This window comes from Ranitomeya imitator, chromosome 8 (genome assembly GCF_032444005.1).
Source record: "Ranitomeya imitator isolate aRanImi1 chromosome 8, aRanImi1.pri, whole genome shotgun sequence".
Classification (NCBI taxonomy): domain Eukaryota; kingdom Metazoa; phylum Chordata; class Amphibia; order Anura; family Dendrobatidae; genus Ranitomeya; species Ranitomeya imitator.
In genome coordinates, this window is record NC_091289.1 from 138191830 (window position 1) to 138209326 (window position 17497).

Genomic DNA, 17497 nt, shown 5'->3' on the forward strand with positions numbered 1-17497 from the left:
CACACAGCTGAGGAGTTGTGGTCAGCTCTGGAGACCGAGTTCCATCAATGGTTGTCTCCATTGAACCTGCAGCCAGGGAAGGCCATGTGCGACAATGCTGCAAACCTGGGTGCTGCCCTTCACCGGGGCAATGTCACACACATGCATTGTATGGCGCACGTTTTGAACCTGGTTGTCCAGCAATTTTTATCCAACTATCCCGGACTAGATGGGCTTCTGCAGAGTGCACGGTCGCTGTGTGCTCACTTCCGCCATTCGCATCCTGCAGCTCAACAACCTACATCTCTACAGAAGTTGTTGGGCCTGCCAGTTCGCCGGCTGAAATGCGATGTGCCCACACGGTGGAATTCAACTCTGCACATGTTGCAGCGACTGTGGCAGCACCGACGAGCCCTGGTGCAATACGTTATGACGTATAGCATGGGCCAACGAGATCCAGAAGTGGGCCAAACCACGCTGCAGGAGTGGTCTCAGATCAGGGACCTATGCACCCTTCTGCACAGTTTTGAAATAGCGACAAAGACGTTTAGTGCTGACGATGCTATTATCAGCATGACTATTCCAGTCATTTACATGCTGGAGCACACCTTAAACAGTATTCGGAGTCAGGTGGTGGGACAAGAGGAGCAGGAGGCTGTTTATCTTAGTACTAATTTTTAACTGCATCCAGCCCAGGCAATACTTTGGGCCTAGTAGCAGTTTCTGCTACTCAGCAGAGTAGCCCACCCATGAAGCAAGCTACACCGCCTGTTTATCTAATTACTAATTTTTAACTGCATCAAGCCCAGAAAATCCTTTTGGGCCTAGTTGCATTTTGTGCTTCTCAGCAGAGTACCCCACCCATGAAGCAAGCTACACCGCCTTCTTCCTTCCTCAATCTAACCCCTCGTCTCTGTGTTGTCCGCTCTCCCTCCAGCTCTCTCCTTCTCACAGGTGGACTACCGCGTGTATTCACACTGTGGCAAATCTTTTGGGCCCAGGCATAAGAAGTCGTCGAGGTAATGGATAATATGTGCCCCCTTAGAAACGTCCATGACAACCCATTCGAGGAAGCAACTAAATGCCTCAAATAGTGAGCAGGATATGGAGCACCCCATGGACAAACAGCGATCTATGTAGTATGCTCCTTCACAGAAGCAGCCCAATAGGCGCACACTATTCGGAGGCACAGGTAGTAACCGGAACGTCCCCTCAATGACTGTTTTGGCCATTAGAGTGCCCCTTCCCAACTTCTTGAGCCGCCTGATTGCCTCGTCAAAGGAGGTACAGTATATAGTACTGTACTTGGTTCCGCGTCGATGTTGTCGTTTACTGACCTACACCTTGGATATGACAAATGGTGGATTAATCTGAATGTATTGGGTTCCTTTTTTGGCACAACTCCCAACGGGGCTACCACTACATCTTCTAAGGAAAGTGTTCTGAATGGACCCGCCATTCTACCTAAAGATATTTCTTTTTTAAATGTTTTTTGTCACAACGTCTGGGTGTTGGTAGGATGATTTTAGATTTTTACTGTAGCCTTTCTTGAATTAAGGCTACGTTCACACTAGCGTTCTGCTAGTGTGCGTCGCCTTAGCGTCGGGCGACGCAGCGGCGACGCACGCGTCATGCGCCCCTATGTTTAACATGGGGGACGCATGCGTTTTTGTGTGTTGCGTTTTGCAACACTTGCGTCTTTTTTGCCGCTAGCGTCGGACCAAGAAAACGCAACAAGTTGCATTTTTCTTGCGTCCGATTTTCGGCAAAAAACGACGCACGCGTCGCAAAACGCAGCGTTTTTGCGTGCGTTTTGCCGCGTTTTTGTGTGCGTCGTGCGTTGCGTCGCCGACGCAGCGGCGCGCAACGCTAGTCTGAACGTAGCCTTAGAAGGGCATGGCATGCCTATATCTGTGTCTCCTCCTCCTTTTACTCCTCCTCCTCTTTTCTTTTCGCATGACTATATGTACTTGTGACTTTTCCATGTGTTTGTTGTGTCTTCTGAGCAGTTTGACAGCTTTTGGATACCTTTTAAGGTGTTTTCTATGTGCTTGTATGTGTTTGGGTTTGCCTGCCATTGGTTTCAATGGGGTTCAACGGTGTTCTTCGAATGTTAGACGAACATTTGTCGGACACGCCCCAATTCGACGAACCGAACTCGAACACTAGGGGGGTGGCTTAACACTACTCCTTGGTCATCTCCCATGAAGTGCACTTTGGCTCACAACGACGGATGGTGCGATCTGACACTGATGTTCCTTGAGCTTCAAGTTAATCTGTTTAGAAGTTTTTCTGGGCTCTTTTGTTACCATTCATACTATCCGTCTCTTTGATTTGTCATCAATTTTCCTCCTACGGCCACGTCCAGGGAGGTTGGCTACAGTCCCATGGATCTTAAATTTGTGAATAATATGTGCAACTGTAGTCACAGGAACATCAAGCTGCTTGGAGATGGTCTTATAACTTTTATCTTTTAACATGTTTGTCCATCACTTTCTAATCTCCTGAGACAACTCTTTCCTTTGCTTCCACAGGTCCATGTTGAGTGTGATACACACCATGTCACCAAACAGCACAATAAGTATCTGTAGCCCTATAAACGGGCCCACTGACTGATTCCAAAATTGTAGACACTTGCGATGCTAGTTAGTGGACACACCTTGATTTAACATGTCCCTTTTGTCACATTATTTTCAGGGGTACCATCATTTCTGTCCAGACCTATTTCATGAGTTTTATTCTTTTTTTAATTCTGTGGAAACATGGTTGAAAATCTGTCTGACTTTCATTTGTTCATTTTCACAAATCTTTTATTTATTATTACTTTTGTCAGATTCAAGCTATTTCTGTGACCATTGTGGGTTTTTCTGTCATTAAACGAGGGGTACCAACAATTTTGACCACATACATACCGTATATATACACTGCTCAAAAAAATAAAGGGAACACTAAAATACCACATTCTGGATATCTCTGAATGAAATATTTCAGTTGCAAATTTTTATTCATTACATAGTGGAATGTGTTCAGAACAATAAGACATAGCAATTATCAATGTAAATCAAAATGAATATCTCATGGAGGTCTGGATATGGAATGATACTCAAAATGAAAGTGGAAAATCAAATTACAGGCTGATCCAACTTCAGTGGAAATGCCTCATGACAAGGAAAAGATGCTCAATATTGTGTCTGGCCTCTACGTGCCTGTATGACCTCCCTACTGTACAACGCCTGGGCATGCTTCTGATGAGGCAGCAGATGGTCTCCTGAGGGTCTCCTCCCAGACCAGGACTAAAGCATCTGCGAACTCCTGGACAGTCTGTGGTGCAACGTGACGTTGGTGGATGGAGCGAGACATGATGTCCCAGATGTGCTCAGTTGGATTCAGGTCTGGGGAATGGGCAGGCCAGTCCATTGCTTCAATGACTTCATCTTGCAGGAACTGCTGACACACTCCAGCCACATGAGGTCTGGCATTGTCCTGCATTATGAGGAACCCAGGGCCAACCGCACCAGCATATGGTCTCACAAGGGGTCTGAGGATCTCATCTCGGTACCTAATGACAGTCAGGCTACCTCTGGTGAGCACATGGAGGGCTGTGCAGCCCTCCAAAGAAATGCCACCCCACACCATTACTGACCCACTGCTAACGGTCATGCTGAAGGAGTTGCAGGTAGCAGATCGCTCTCCACTGTGTGTCCAGACTCTGTCACGTCTGTCACATGTGCTCAGTGTGAACCTGCTTTCATCTGTGAAGAGCACAGGGCGCCAGTGGCAAATTTGCCAATCCTGGTGTTCTGTGGCAAATGCCAAGTGCCCTGCACGGTGTTGGGCTGTGAGCACAACCCCATCTGTGGACGTCGGGCACTCAGACCATCCTCGTGGAGTTAGTTTCTAACCGTTTGTGCAGACACATGCACATTTGTGGCCTGCTGGAGGTCATTTTGCAGGGCTCTGGCAGTGCTCCTCCTGTTTCTCCTTGCACAAAGGCTGAGGTAGCGGTCCTGCTTCTGGGTTGATGCCCTCCTACAGCCCCCTTCATGTCTCCTGGTGTACTGGCCTGTCTCCTGGTAGTGCCTCCAGCCTCTGGACACTACGCTGACAGACACAGCAAACCTTCTAGCCACAGCTCGCATTGATGTGCCATCCTGGATGAGCTGCACTACCTGAGCCACTTGTGTGGGTTGTAGACTCCGCCTCATGCTACCACAAGTGTGAAAGCACATCCAACATTCAAAAGTGACCAAAGCATCAGCCAGAAAGCATTGGTACTGAGATGTGGTCTGTGGTCCCCACCTGCAGAACCACTCCTTTATTGAGGGTGTCTTGATAATTGCCAATTATTTCCATCTGTGGTCTGTTCCATTTGCACAACAGCATGTGAAATTGATTGTCAGACAGTGTTGCTTCCTAAGTGGACAGTTTGATTTCACAGAAGTTTGATTTACTTGGAGTTATATTCTGTTGTTGAAGTGTTCCCTTTATTTTTTTGAGCAATGTATATATCTATTTTATCTATTCTATTCTATTCTAACCTATTCTATTCTATACTGTACGCGGCAGATCATTTGCCGGCTTTTAATCTATCTATTATATATACGGTACATATAGATATATGTTTTGAAGAATATTTCGTTTGAAAACGATGTGTAAATGACATAGAGAATCGCTGTATGTAAAAAGCTCATGTTAAAATCGCATTGCAATCAGACAGCAATCGCACTGCACTCTGATGTAAATCGGATGCTAGGTGTGAAAACTTGGATTATAGTCGCAGAAAAAATGCATGACACTTGCATAACAATTGCATTGCACTCATCCGACTCTCCTGCATCAAAATCGGACCAATTTTTAAATCGCTAGTGTGTCTCCAGCCTTACGAGGAAAGTGGACCGATTTATTTTGGTCAGGGAGTGGTCCAAACGAGATCCGATTTTTTTCATGGACCCATAGACTTACTTTGTCAGTTTTGATCTGACCCTTGGATCAAAATCAGTCATGTCTCCACAATTGTACATTCATCTGCTCCACCAACCCTGTCCAGTCTAGCTTAACGTTTCTTATCAACTTCCCCAGTTGCACGCATCGTCTTTGGCCTGCTTCACTTTGAGCTGGGACTTTTGATGCCACAAAGCTGAATAGGCTTTGGGAGATACCCCTAATGTCATGATGTCACAACATGCATGGCGAGCAATGAAGTCAGAGACCTAATTCAGCCAGAAGCTCCTCCTCATAATGAAACCAGCAGAAGAACATGCGCACAACTGGGGAAAGGGAAGAGAAGAGTAGCAGACGACCGGTCAGCAGGATGTGGACAGCTGAGCATTATCTACTATATAATTGTCTAAGGGTCACTTCCGTCTTTCTTTCTGTCTGTCACGGAAATCCCAAGTCGCTGATTGGTCGCAGCAAAACGGCCACGACCAATCAGCGATGGGCACAGTCCGGCGGCGAAATGGCCGCTCCCTACTCCCCTGCAGTCAGTGCCTGCTCCATACTCCCCTCCAGTCAGCGCTCACACAGGGTTAATGACAGCGTTAATGGACCGCGTTATGCCACGGTGTAACGCACTCTGTTAACGCTGCTATTAACCCTGTGTGACCAACTTTTTACTATTGATGCTGCCTATGCAGCATCAATAGTAAAAAGATCTAATGTTAAAAAAAAAAAAAAAAAATTAAAAATCATTATATGCTCACCCTCTGTCAGCCCCTCGGATCCAGCCTAGGCCTTTCCCGCTCCTCGCGACGCTCCGGTGACCGGTCCATGCATTGCGGTCTCGCGAGATGATGACGTAGCGGTCTTGCAAGACCGTACGTCATCATTTCGCGAGACTGCAATGCACTCTTGGGACTGGAGCATCGCGAGGAGCATTGGTAAATGCCTGGGCTGGATCCGGGGGGCCGACAGAGGGTGAGTGTATAACTATTTTTTATTTTAATTCTTTTTTTAACAGGGATATGGTGCCCACATTGCTATATACTACGTGGGCTGTGTTAGATACTGCGTGGGCTGTGTTATATACTACATCTCTGTGCTATATACTATGTGGGCTATGCTATATACTACGTGGCTGTGGTATATATTACGTGGCTGGGCAATATACTATATCGCTGTGCTCTATACTACGTGGCCTGTGTTATATACTGCATGGGCAGTGTTATATACTACGTCTCTGTGCTATATACTACGTGGCTGTGCTATATACTATGTGGCTGTGCAATCTATTACATGGCTGGGCAATATGCTACGTGGCTGTGCAATATATTACATGGCTGGGCAATATACTACGTGGCTGTGAAATATATTACATGGCTGGGCAATATACTACGTGTCTGTGCTATATACTACATGTCTGTGCTATATACTACGTGGCTGGGCAATATACTACGTGGCTGAGCAATATACTACGTGGCTGAGCAATATACTATGTGGCTGGGCAATATACTACGTGTCTGTGCTATATACTATGTGGCTGGGCAATATACTACATGGCTGGGCAATATACTCCGTGGCTGGGCAATATACTACGTGTCTGTGCTATATACTATGTGGCTGGGCAATATACTACATGGCTGGGCAATATACTCCGGGGCTGGGCAATACACTATGTGTCTGTGCTGTATACTACGTGGCTGTGCAATATACTACGTGGCTGGGCAATATACTACGTGGCTGTGGTATATACTACGTGGCTGTGCTATATACTACGTGGCTGTGCTATATACTACGTGGCTGTTCTATATACTACGTGGCTGTGCTATATACTACGTGGGCTGTGCTATATACTACGTGGGCTGTGTTATATACTACGTGGGCTGTGTTATACGCTACTTGGCTGTGCTATATTTCTCTGCTGTATCTGCATCATGAATCGTGGTATGTGTTAAAGAGGAGGGCCCACTGAGACTTTTTCGCCCGGGGCCCTCAAAAACCCGGGCTGTTCTATATTCTATGTGGCAGGGCATTATACTACATGATTGTGTTATATACTACGTGGCTGTGCTATATACTACGTGGCTGTGCTATATACTATGTGGGCTGTGTAATATACTACGTGGGCTGTGTTATATACTACGATGGCTGTGTTATACGCTACTTGGCTGTGCTATATTTTTTTGCTGTATCTGTGCATCATGAATCGTGGTATGTGGTGGTTAAAGAGGAAGGCCCACTGAGACTCTTTAGCCTGGGGCCCTCAAAAATCTGGCTGTGCTATATACTACGTGGTTGGGCAATATACTACATGGCTGTGTTATATACTATGTGGCTGTGCTATATACTACATGGGCTGTGTTATATACTATGTGGGCTGTGTTATATGCTACTTGGCTGTGCTATATTTCTCTGCTGTATCTGTGCATCATGAATCGTGGTATGTGTTAAAGAGGGGGGCCCACTGAGACTCTTTCGCTCCGAGCCCTCAGAAACCTGGAGCTGGCCCTGGCTTCACTGATTGGTCACGCCCGGCCGTGAACAGTCAGCGACAGGCGCTGTCCGCCCGTGAATTGGCGCGGAATTTGAACCACGCTTCGCTAATTGGTCGCGGACGGCCGAATCCTGTGTATAAATTGCATTATTCTGAAAACTTTATAAATAACCTACATACATATTGTAGAATACCCGATGCGTTAGAATCGGGCCATCATCTAGTTATTAATAAAAAGTTATTAATAAGAAGCATTCAGTTAAGTTTATGCATGTCGATGTGCTACCAAAGATCTTTTAAACAAGCTAAAAAAATATTTTATCTGATGAATGAGCATTTAGCTTATTTTTTGGGTGATCGAAAGCCTGTTTACACTGCACAAATATCAGGAAACGATGGTTCCGAGGAATGCTCATGATTGAGAAGAGTAAATGAACTTTCACGTCAGCTCTCCTGCGACCAACGATCCCAAAGTCCCCGGGTAACCGAGGTAAACATCGGGTTACTAAGCGCAGGGCCGCGCTTAGTAACCCGATGTTTACCCTGGTTACCATTGTAAAAGTAAAAAAAAAACACTACATACTTACATTCCTGTCGCGTCCCCCAGCCTCAGCTTCCCTGCTCTGTGTAAGCGCGCTTGCCGGAAAGCAGAGCGGTGACGTGCTTTGCTTTACGGCCGGCCGGCGCTGACACTGGGGGACGCAGGCAAGCTGACGCTGAGGAACGTGACAGGAATGTTAGTATGTAGTGTTTTTTTTTTACTTTTACATTGGTAACCCTGCGCTTAGTAACCCGATGTTTACCCTGGTTACCAGTGAAGATCCATGTCTCCGTGCAGGAGACAGCGCTACAGTAAGCGCTGTCCCCCTCACTGGTGCTGAAGCTGCCATTCATATCTTCTCTGTAGCATCTTCTTCCTGTATTGAGCGGTCACGTGGGGCCGCTCATTTACAGTTATGAATATGCGGCTCCACCCCTATGGGAGGTGGAGCCGCATATTCATGACTGTAATCGGCGGCCCCACGTGACCGCTCATACAGTAGAAGATGCAGCCAGGACAGGAAGCAGCGCCAGCGAGGGAGCCGGGTGAGTATTTTAAGAACAGCGGGCGGGCGCACAGGGGGTGGGAGGGGGGTGGGGACAGGGATCTTTATTTTAAACACGAGAAACAAAAAAAAAGGAATATTCATATCTTCTCTACAGCAAACGCTGCTGCAGAGAAGATATGAATGGCGGCTTCAGCACCAGTGGGGGGGACAGCGCTTACTGTAGCGCTGTCTCCTGCACGGCACACGGACTGCACACGGACAACGTCCGTGTGCGGTACGTGTTTTACACGGACCCATTGACTTTAATGGGTCCGTGTAATCCGTGCACTCCCACGAACACTGACATGCCTCCGTGTTTGGCACACGGAGACACGGTCCGCAAAAAATCAATGACATCTGCACAGAGCCACTGACGTGTGAAACCGGCCTTACGGTCTCTGGAGGGGGTGTTTACCTCGGGAGCTTTTGGAGTTGGTTTGCCCGGAAACGGGTTACATGGTGCCCTCGAGCTGATGGTTACAGCTGAGGGTAAAGAAGGTTAGGTTAAAAAAGTTTTTTTGGGGGGCTTTTGCCCATGGTGTGCCAGTTTTGTTAGCTCCAAGAACCCTAGAACCCTTCCCTCAAGTTTTTTACACAATTGTATAAATAGTGTTATTATGTTTGTTTTGTTAATAAACGGCCGCTGTGGGCAATTTATCCAAAGAAAAAATGGTCATGTGTTAATTTGTTCAGTAATAAGTTTTGGTTTTATGGAGAATTTGGTATGGTGGGATTATGATGTCATGAGAGAGAAGGACCAATCTTGGCAATATGCAGTCATGTATTCTAGCCATGTTTTTCAACCCTAGAACACATACCCATTAAAGTCAATGTGGCAGTTCACATATCTGTGTTCTTTTGTGTCCATAAAAAAACAAATTGACCAAGCAGATATCATGGAGAAATGTCCAATTTTGGTTACAATCACAAATTAAAACTACCCATACAAGTCTATGGATCCTTGAGAAATCATAGACAGCACACGAATGCCGGTCATATGCAATCAACATGATGTTTGTTTTTCACCTTACAATAGATAGTAGAAGTGGTGCAATCTTTTTTTTTTTAAATCACTTTTGAAAATAGGACTTTTTTTGAGGGATGCCTTAGGAAATAAAAAGAAAAAAACATTCAGTGACACTTAAATAAAACCTCAGTGCACAGGATTGTCAGAGCATTAATAAGTGATGCTTTAACATTACAGGACCTAAAACCTTGAATTTGCAAATGAATCCTCAGACAATGCACATAATGTATGCTTTCATCTTCAAATGCATTTTGCTGGACGGTTTATGTGCCAACAGCGGAGAACTTGGTTCAATGAGTACAGAACAGTAGAAATGAACATAGAAGTACTTTTTTGTTTTTTCTGTAGTCCAATGACCTGTACAAGTTTCCTGCTCATAAGTAAAGTCCAGAACATTTTACCATCATTATGACCAAATAACGAGTCTAAAATGAAAACGATCTTGGAAGTTCACATGACATTATATTACATCTTGTTGCAGACTATACAGTACATGAACATTCATACAAAGTATTCGTTTGGACTTTTACTCCAAGAGTCTTTTTTTTTTTTACCTGAATAAGCCTATTAGGTAAAGTAAGTTTTTCATTGTGTTTTTGACACTGCGGTTTTAGTCTCTTGTTGCTGTGTCGTGTTTTAAATTAAGTTGCTTTGTTTTTTATACTTTCTGGTATTTAAAACCTAATTGTAGATTGTATGCTCTTACGGGCAGGGTTGCAATTGTTTTTCCTTTAATTATTGTATTATCTTTAACGTTTTTACTTATGACTTGTATGAACTATTGAATTGTAAAGCGCTGCAAAATATATTGGCGCTTTATAAATAAAGATTATTATTATTAATTGATATACTCAGCTGTGGATTACATGCATTTATTTTGCAAACTTATTTTATTTTTTGCTTGTAATGCAATTCTATGGGGAAAATCCACACGGAAAATTCAGCATTCCCACAAGAGAAACTGGATTTTGAACACGCTCCATAGGTCAGTATATGCAGTTTTAATTTTTTTTAAAAAGCACAGTGGGCATGAGATTTTTTAAAATTCCACCCACTACTGTTCGGGAACTATATAAAACGCTGTGTTTTTTTTGCGCAGTATCGAATCTAAATCATTTTAATCTCATTCTCTAGTCATTTCATAGAGGCCACTCACCTTGTTTATGAAGATAACTTCTCAGTCTTGATGAAATATGGTTATTAGAAACACAAGGCGCCGGTGTCTGAACATACAGAGCAGATGAGCTTCAGTAGGTGCAGCAGGTCGATGATCCTCTGTGTGTGCAGTCAGCCTTTTATTCATGTCATCCAACTACAGTCATGATGAAGAGCGTTTAGAAAGTAATGTGAACAGTTACCACACCCAAAATCTCAGCAGCCAACTACTGCACTTGGAATACAAGGAGTGTAATGAAGCAGGTATCTGGTGTACCAGTAAACGTCACATGGTCTGGACTGCAAATAGTTAATGCGATGGCATGGAAAGAAACAGTGAATATGCTCTATCACTTCATAAGAAAAAGCAAATAAAAGAGAAGAATCTGAAATATTGAATTATTATTATCATCCTCATCATCATCATCAACAGCAGAATAAAATTAACCCCTTAAAGACTTTCCGTTTTTGTGCTTACTTTTTCCTCCCCTTATTTCAAGAGCCGTGACGTTTTAATTTTTCCATAGCCATAGTCATGTGAAGGTTTTTTTTTTTTTTGCAGGACAAGTTTTTACTTTTTAATGACACCACTCATTTTATCATGTGATGTACTGAAAAGCGGGAGAAAAATTCCAAGCGTGTAAAAATTGCCAAAAAAAAGAGCAATTTTGCAATTTTTTTTTACATCAGTCATTTTACGGTAAAAATTACCCAGTAATTTGATTCCCCAGGTCAGTACGATTACGCAGATACCAAACATGTATAGTTTTTGTTTTATTTATGTGGTGAAAAAAAAATCAGACATTTTAAAAAAAGTTAAAAATGTTGCTTGTGTCGCCATTTTCCTGAGAGCTGTAATGTTTTCAATTTTCGGGATATCATTTTGTGGTAGATGTATGTAAAATGTTTTGATCACCTCTTATTATATTTTTTATATTGTTGAAGTGTCCAAAAAACACAATTCTGCTGTCTTGACTTTTTTTTAATCATTAGTTTACTGATCAGATTAATACATTTTATATTTTGATAGATCAAAACCAAATATTTGTATTTTTAAAATTGTATTAGTTTAGTTTTTAATGAGGAAAAGGGGGTGATGTGAACTATTATACATTTTTTATTTAATTCATGTGTTTTTTTTTCTTCTTTTTACTTTTCTCTATATCTGTTAGTCCCCTTAGGGGACTTGAACCTGCGAACATCTGATCCCTAGTTCTATATACAGCAATGCCACAGTATTGCTGTATATAGCAAAAGACATGGTCTACTATGAACGCCAGCCAGAAGCTGGCTTTCACAGGAGTACTGTCATGACAGGCACAGGGGACTGCAGCAGACCGTAGGCCATCATGGCAACCCATCAGCTCACTGCGATCACATCACGGGCACACCAATGGGCAGATAGAATGTTGGGCCTCCTGTGTCAGCGCGCATTAAATGCCCCTGTCACACATAGACAGGGACATTTAACAGGTTGACAGTCATAGGCAGAGCTATGTTCGACTGTTAGGCTGCCATCACACTAGCAGTATTTTGTCAGTATTTTACATCAGTATTAGGGCTCCTTTCCACTTGGCAGAAAAAAAACGGTCCGTAATCTGGACCAAAAAAATGGATGTAACGTATGAGATTGTTATGCGAGTGTCATGCGAGTGTCATGCGATTTTTTTATCGCAACATCCGTATGACATCCGTATTGCTGTCCGATTTTAACGCACCGGTGTTCTTTGAAAAGCCGGTAATTCAGCGCAGTGTACAGTAAAATCACACTGACAGCTTAGATTAGAGTAGATATATACATATGAATAGGTATATATACATATATATAGGTCAGGGAGACACCTATATATATATATTTATATTTAATGCAGTGCTAGATAGCTTAAAAGCCGGTAATTCAATTGCCGGCTTTTCCTATCTCCTTCACAAACCCGACATGATATGAGACATGGTTTACATACAGTAAACCATCTCATATCCCCTTTTTTTGCATATTCCACACTACTAATGTTAGTAGTGTGTATGTGCAAAATTTGGGCCCTCTAGCTATTATATTTAAGGGTTAAATCGCGGAAAAAATTGGCGTGGGCTCCTGCGCAATTTACTCCGCCAGAGTGGTAAAGCCAGTGACTGAGGGCAGATATTAATAGCCTGGAGAGGGTCCATGGTTTCTGCCCCCCCCTGGCTAAAAACATCTGCCCCAGCCACCCCAGAAAAGGCACATCTGGAAGATGTGCCTATTCTGGCACTTGGCCACTCTCTTCCCATTCCCGTGTAGCGGTGGGATATGGAGTAATGAAGGGTTAATGTCACCTTGCTATTGTAAGCTGACATTAAGCCAGATTAATAATGGAGAGGCGTCAATTATGACACCTATCCATTATTAACCCAATTGTATGAAGTGGTTAAAACACACACACACACACACACACACACACACACACACACACACACACACACATTATTACAAAGTATTTTAATTAAATAATACACAGGTTTTTGTAATATTTTATTATACTGGTAATCCACCTGAAGACCCTCGTTCTGTAAAAAAGGTAAAATAAAAAACAACAATATCCCATACCTTCCGATGATCAGTCTCGTCCCACGCTGTAAATCCATCTGAAGGGGTTAACTAATTTTACAAGCAGAAGCTCTGCTAATGCAGCTGTGCTCCTGCCTATAAAACCCCATGGAATTAAGGGAATGTAGGTCAATGACCTGTAGTTACCTTCAGTCGTGGTGATGCGCCCTCTGCTGGATGTCCTCATATGAACTCGAGCCTGGAAACTTTTTAGAATATTTTCCCACGCTCGAGTTCATATGGGGACATCCAGCAGAGGGCGCATCACCGCGACTGAAGGTAACTAAAGGTCATTGACCTACATTCCATTCATTCCACAGTGTTTTACAGGCAGGAGCACAGCTACATTAGCAGAGCTTCTGCTTGTAAAATTAGTTAACCCCTTCAGATGGATTTACAGCGTGGGACGAGACTGATCATCGGAAGGTATGGGATATTGTTGTTTTTTTATTTTACCTTTTTTACAGAACAAGGGTCTTGAGGTGGATTACCAGTATAATAAAATATTACAAAAGCCTGTGTCTTTATTTCATTAAAATACTTTGTAATAATGTGTGTGTGTGTGTGTTTTTTTAACAATTTCATACAATTGGATTAATAATGGATAGGTGTCATAATTGACGCCTCTCCATTATTAATCTGGCTTAATGTCACCTTAGAATAGCAAGGTGACATTAACCCTTCATTACCCCATATCCCACCGCTACAGGGGAATGGGAAGAGAGTGGCCAAGTGCCAGAATAGGCGCATCTTCCAGATGTGCCTTTTCTGGGGTGGCTGGGGGCAGATGTTTTTAGCCAGGGGGGGCCAATAACCATGGACCCTCTCCAGGCTATTAATATCTGCCCTCAGTCACTGGCTTTACCACTCTGGCGTAGAAAATTGCGCGGGAGCCCACACCAATTTTTTCCGCGATTTAACCCTTAAATATAATAGCTAAAGCGCCCAAATTTTGCACATACACACTACTAACATTAGTAGTGGGGAATATGCAAAAAAAAAGGGGATATGAGATGGTTTACTGTATGTAAACCATGTCTCATATCATGTCGGGTTTGGAAAGGAGATAGCAAAAGCTGGCAATTGAATTACCGGCTTTTAAACTATCTAGCGCTGCATTAAATATAAATATATATAGGTGTCTCCCTGACATATATATATGTATATATACCTATTCTATGTGTATATATCTACTCTAATCTAACCTGTCAGTGTGATTTTACTGTACACTGCACTGAATTACCGGCTTTTCAAAGGAGACCCGTGCGTAAAAATCGGACAGCACTCGCATGGTGCGAGTGCTGTGCCTTTTTTTTGTCGCACCCATTGACTTGCATTGGCGAGTCTCGTCCGAGAATCGCAGCAATACGCAGCATGCTGCGATTTTTTTCTCAGTCCGATTTCGGCTGAGAAAAAAATCGCAAATGAAAAGACACCTATTGACTAACATTGGTCCGAGTGCAATCCGATTTTTTATCGGATTGCACCCGTCCGTTTTCCTCGCAAGTGGAAAGGAGCCCTTTGTAAGCCAAAACCAGGAATGGGTGATAAATGCAGAAGTGGTGCATATGTTTCTATTATACTTTTCCTCTTGTTCTACTCCTGATTTTGGCTTACAAATACTGATGTAAAATACTGACCAAATACTGATAGTGTGACGGCAGCCTTAGGGTATGTGCACACGATGCGGATTTTGCTGCGGATCTGCAGCGTTTCCGCAGCTGCAGGTCCGCAGCAGTTTCCCATGAGTTTACAGTACAATGTAAACCTATGGGAAACCAAAAACGCTGTGCACATGCTGCGGAAAAAAACACGCGGAAACACATCGCTTTACATTCCGCAGCATGTCACTTCTATCTGCGGATTCCGCAGCGGTTTTACAACTGCTCCAGTAGAAAACCGCAGTGAAAACCGCAGAAAAAACGTGGTAAATCCGCGATAAATCCGCAGCGGTTTTCCACTGCAGATTTATCAAATCCGCTGCAGAAAAATCCACAGTGCACCCTAGTACGTGTGCAAGTAACTGCAGTGCTGCCTCCTGATGACATCTTGTTACATGAGGGGTGATGGACACTGCAGAGAGTGAGTGCAGCCCCAGCCTACTGTGACATCACATTAGTGATTCCTCTCAAACAAAATGCCACAGGAAGTACAGTTAAAAAAAACACATTTAGGCTATGTGCACCCTTTGCAGAATATAAGCAGAATTTTCCTCATCAAAACCGGACATCCTTGCCAGGAAATCCGCTTGCGTTTTTGTCACGTTTTCATGAGTTTTTTTACATGCCTCCCAATGCAATTCTATAGTGGAAAATTTGCCGCGATTCTGCAAAATTAATGAACATGCTGCGTTTTTTTCCGCGATGTGTTTCCGCTGTGGAAAAAACGCAGCATGGACACAACAATTGCAGAATGCCATTAAAAATAACGGGATGCATTTTGTAAGCGTTTTTTAAGATTTTCCACAGTGGAAAAACGCGGCAAAAATGCTTAAAAAACGCAACGTGGGCACATAGCCTAAGCGATTAGCGATATAAGGAGATGTGTTGGGTGTTGTGTAATAAAGCAAGTTACGAAAGTGGTTAGGGCATAAAGATTATTGAATCAGGCAAGACACATATGCTATGTGCACCTCATCAGAAATCTTACTCAAGCCCCGGCTGAAGTAAGATTTATGTCATAGTGAACTCTGCTACTCATCATGAATTTGACGACCGGGGTTGCGACGCCTCGTCACACTCCAGCTCTGCCACAAATTTACGGGTGCATGAGCTGGGCACAATGTACAGGCTCGTCACTACAACATGCTCGTCACTACAACCACAGTTTGCACTTTTCACTCAGTAGTATCCACTGCTACTTGTTTGTGTACACACCCACGGAGTCAAAATCGTCAGTACACCTGTAGATAAATTCCCAAAGGGGTATAATTTCCAAATGGGGTCACTTGAGGGTGGATTCTGCTCTTCTAGCACTTAGGGGCTCTGAATATGGAGTCCGCAAACTATTATAGAAAATTCTGCGCTCTAGGATGCCTCCTGTGTTCCAGTACTGCTTGGCCATATGGCGAGACTTGGGAAGGATGGATCGCTATTTGCCAATAGTGCTCTGTCCCGCTCGAGTCTCGTCATATGGCCAAGCAGTACTGTACAGCCACATATGTGATATTTCTATGTTCGGCAGAAATTGTAGCACAAATTATGATGTCATTTTTACCCATTTCACAGTGTGTAAATTTAAAATCTGGGGCTAAAACTAAATTTTGGTGGAAAAAATATAATTATTTTTTTCTTCATTTACCAATGGTATAAAATTCTGTGACCCACCTGTGGTGTCAACATGATCACTGCACCCCTAAGTGAATTCATTGAGAGGTGTAGTTTGTAAAATGGGGTCTCTTATGGGGAAGGGGGGTTCTGCTGTTCTGGCTCCATGGAGACTCTGCCAATGTGACATGGCACCCTGCAACCAGTCCAGCAAAATGTGAACTCCAATATGGCGTTTCTTCCCTTCTGAGCTTTGCACTATGCCTCAAAAGTAATTTTCAACCACATATGGGGTATTGACGTGCTCATCTTACAACTCAGTATATGCAAGGGTAAATAATTAACGACTTACTAAATAAAAACTACCCCTATTAAAATATAACCTTTATTAAGTGAACATGATAAAAGAATCCCAACAGCGGGATTTGCTCCTTATAATTAAATTGCCTAGGAAAAACCGGGCTTGTAAAAATAGAAGAGAGCAGACCAAAAAATAGAGGCTCTCTACCTGACTTGTCAATGTAAATAATGATATACCGGAAAAGACTAAAAAAATGTTAGGAAAAAGACCCCTCTAACATGATAGAAGTATCTCAAAAAATCTCAACAAGCAGAACTGTCAGCACCTAAATGGTTAACAACTACAAGGTGATAATATTAGTGCAACTATGTCATAACAAACTCACTAAACCAATGTGAAGAAATGAGTGACCTCTCCCTGGACACCACTTCTATCTGAGCACCTACCTAGATGCGGAGGTTGGCACCCTAAGAAAAAGCGAAATTGGCGCCCCCGCTCATACGATGGCTGTACCTTAACTCCTATAAAGACCCTATAAGGCTGACAGAAACCGAGGGCCAGATGGCCTGTAATCATTGTATGATATCAAGATGAGGTGGTGTCAGTGTATGATAACACAGGCCAAAAATAGGCTAAAATAAGGTGTGAATGTATACAAAGGAGAG

The 17497-nt window shown here is 43.2% G+C and overlaps 1 protein-coding gene across 2 annotated transcripts in view; it reads right to left on the minus strand.

Moving 5' to 3' along the window:
• LOC138647989 (putative ferric-chelate reductase 1) overlaps positions 1–10845 on the minus strand; it is a 95814-nt gene extending 84969 nt beyond the window's left edge. The window contains exon 1 of one of the 2 annotated variants that reach the window (XM_069737423.1): positions 10683–10845. The gene's annotated coding sequence lies outside the window, so the exon portion shown is untranslated. The remainder of the gene's footprint in view (positions 1–10682) is intronic. The other variant, XM_069737422.1, reaches the window with a different exon arrangement.
• Between the last annotated feature and the right edge of the window lie 6652 nt (positions 10846–17497).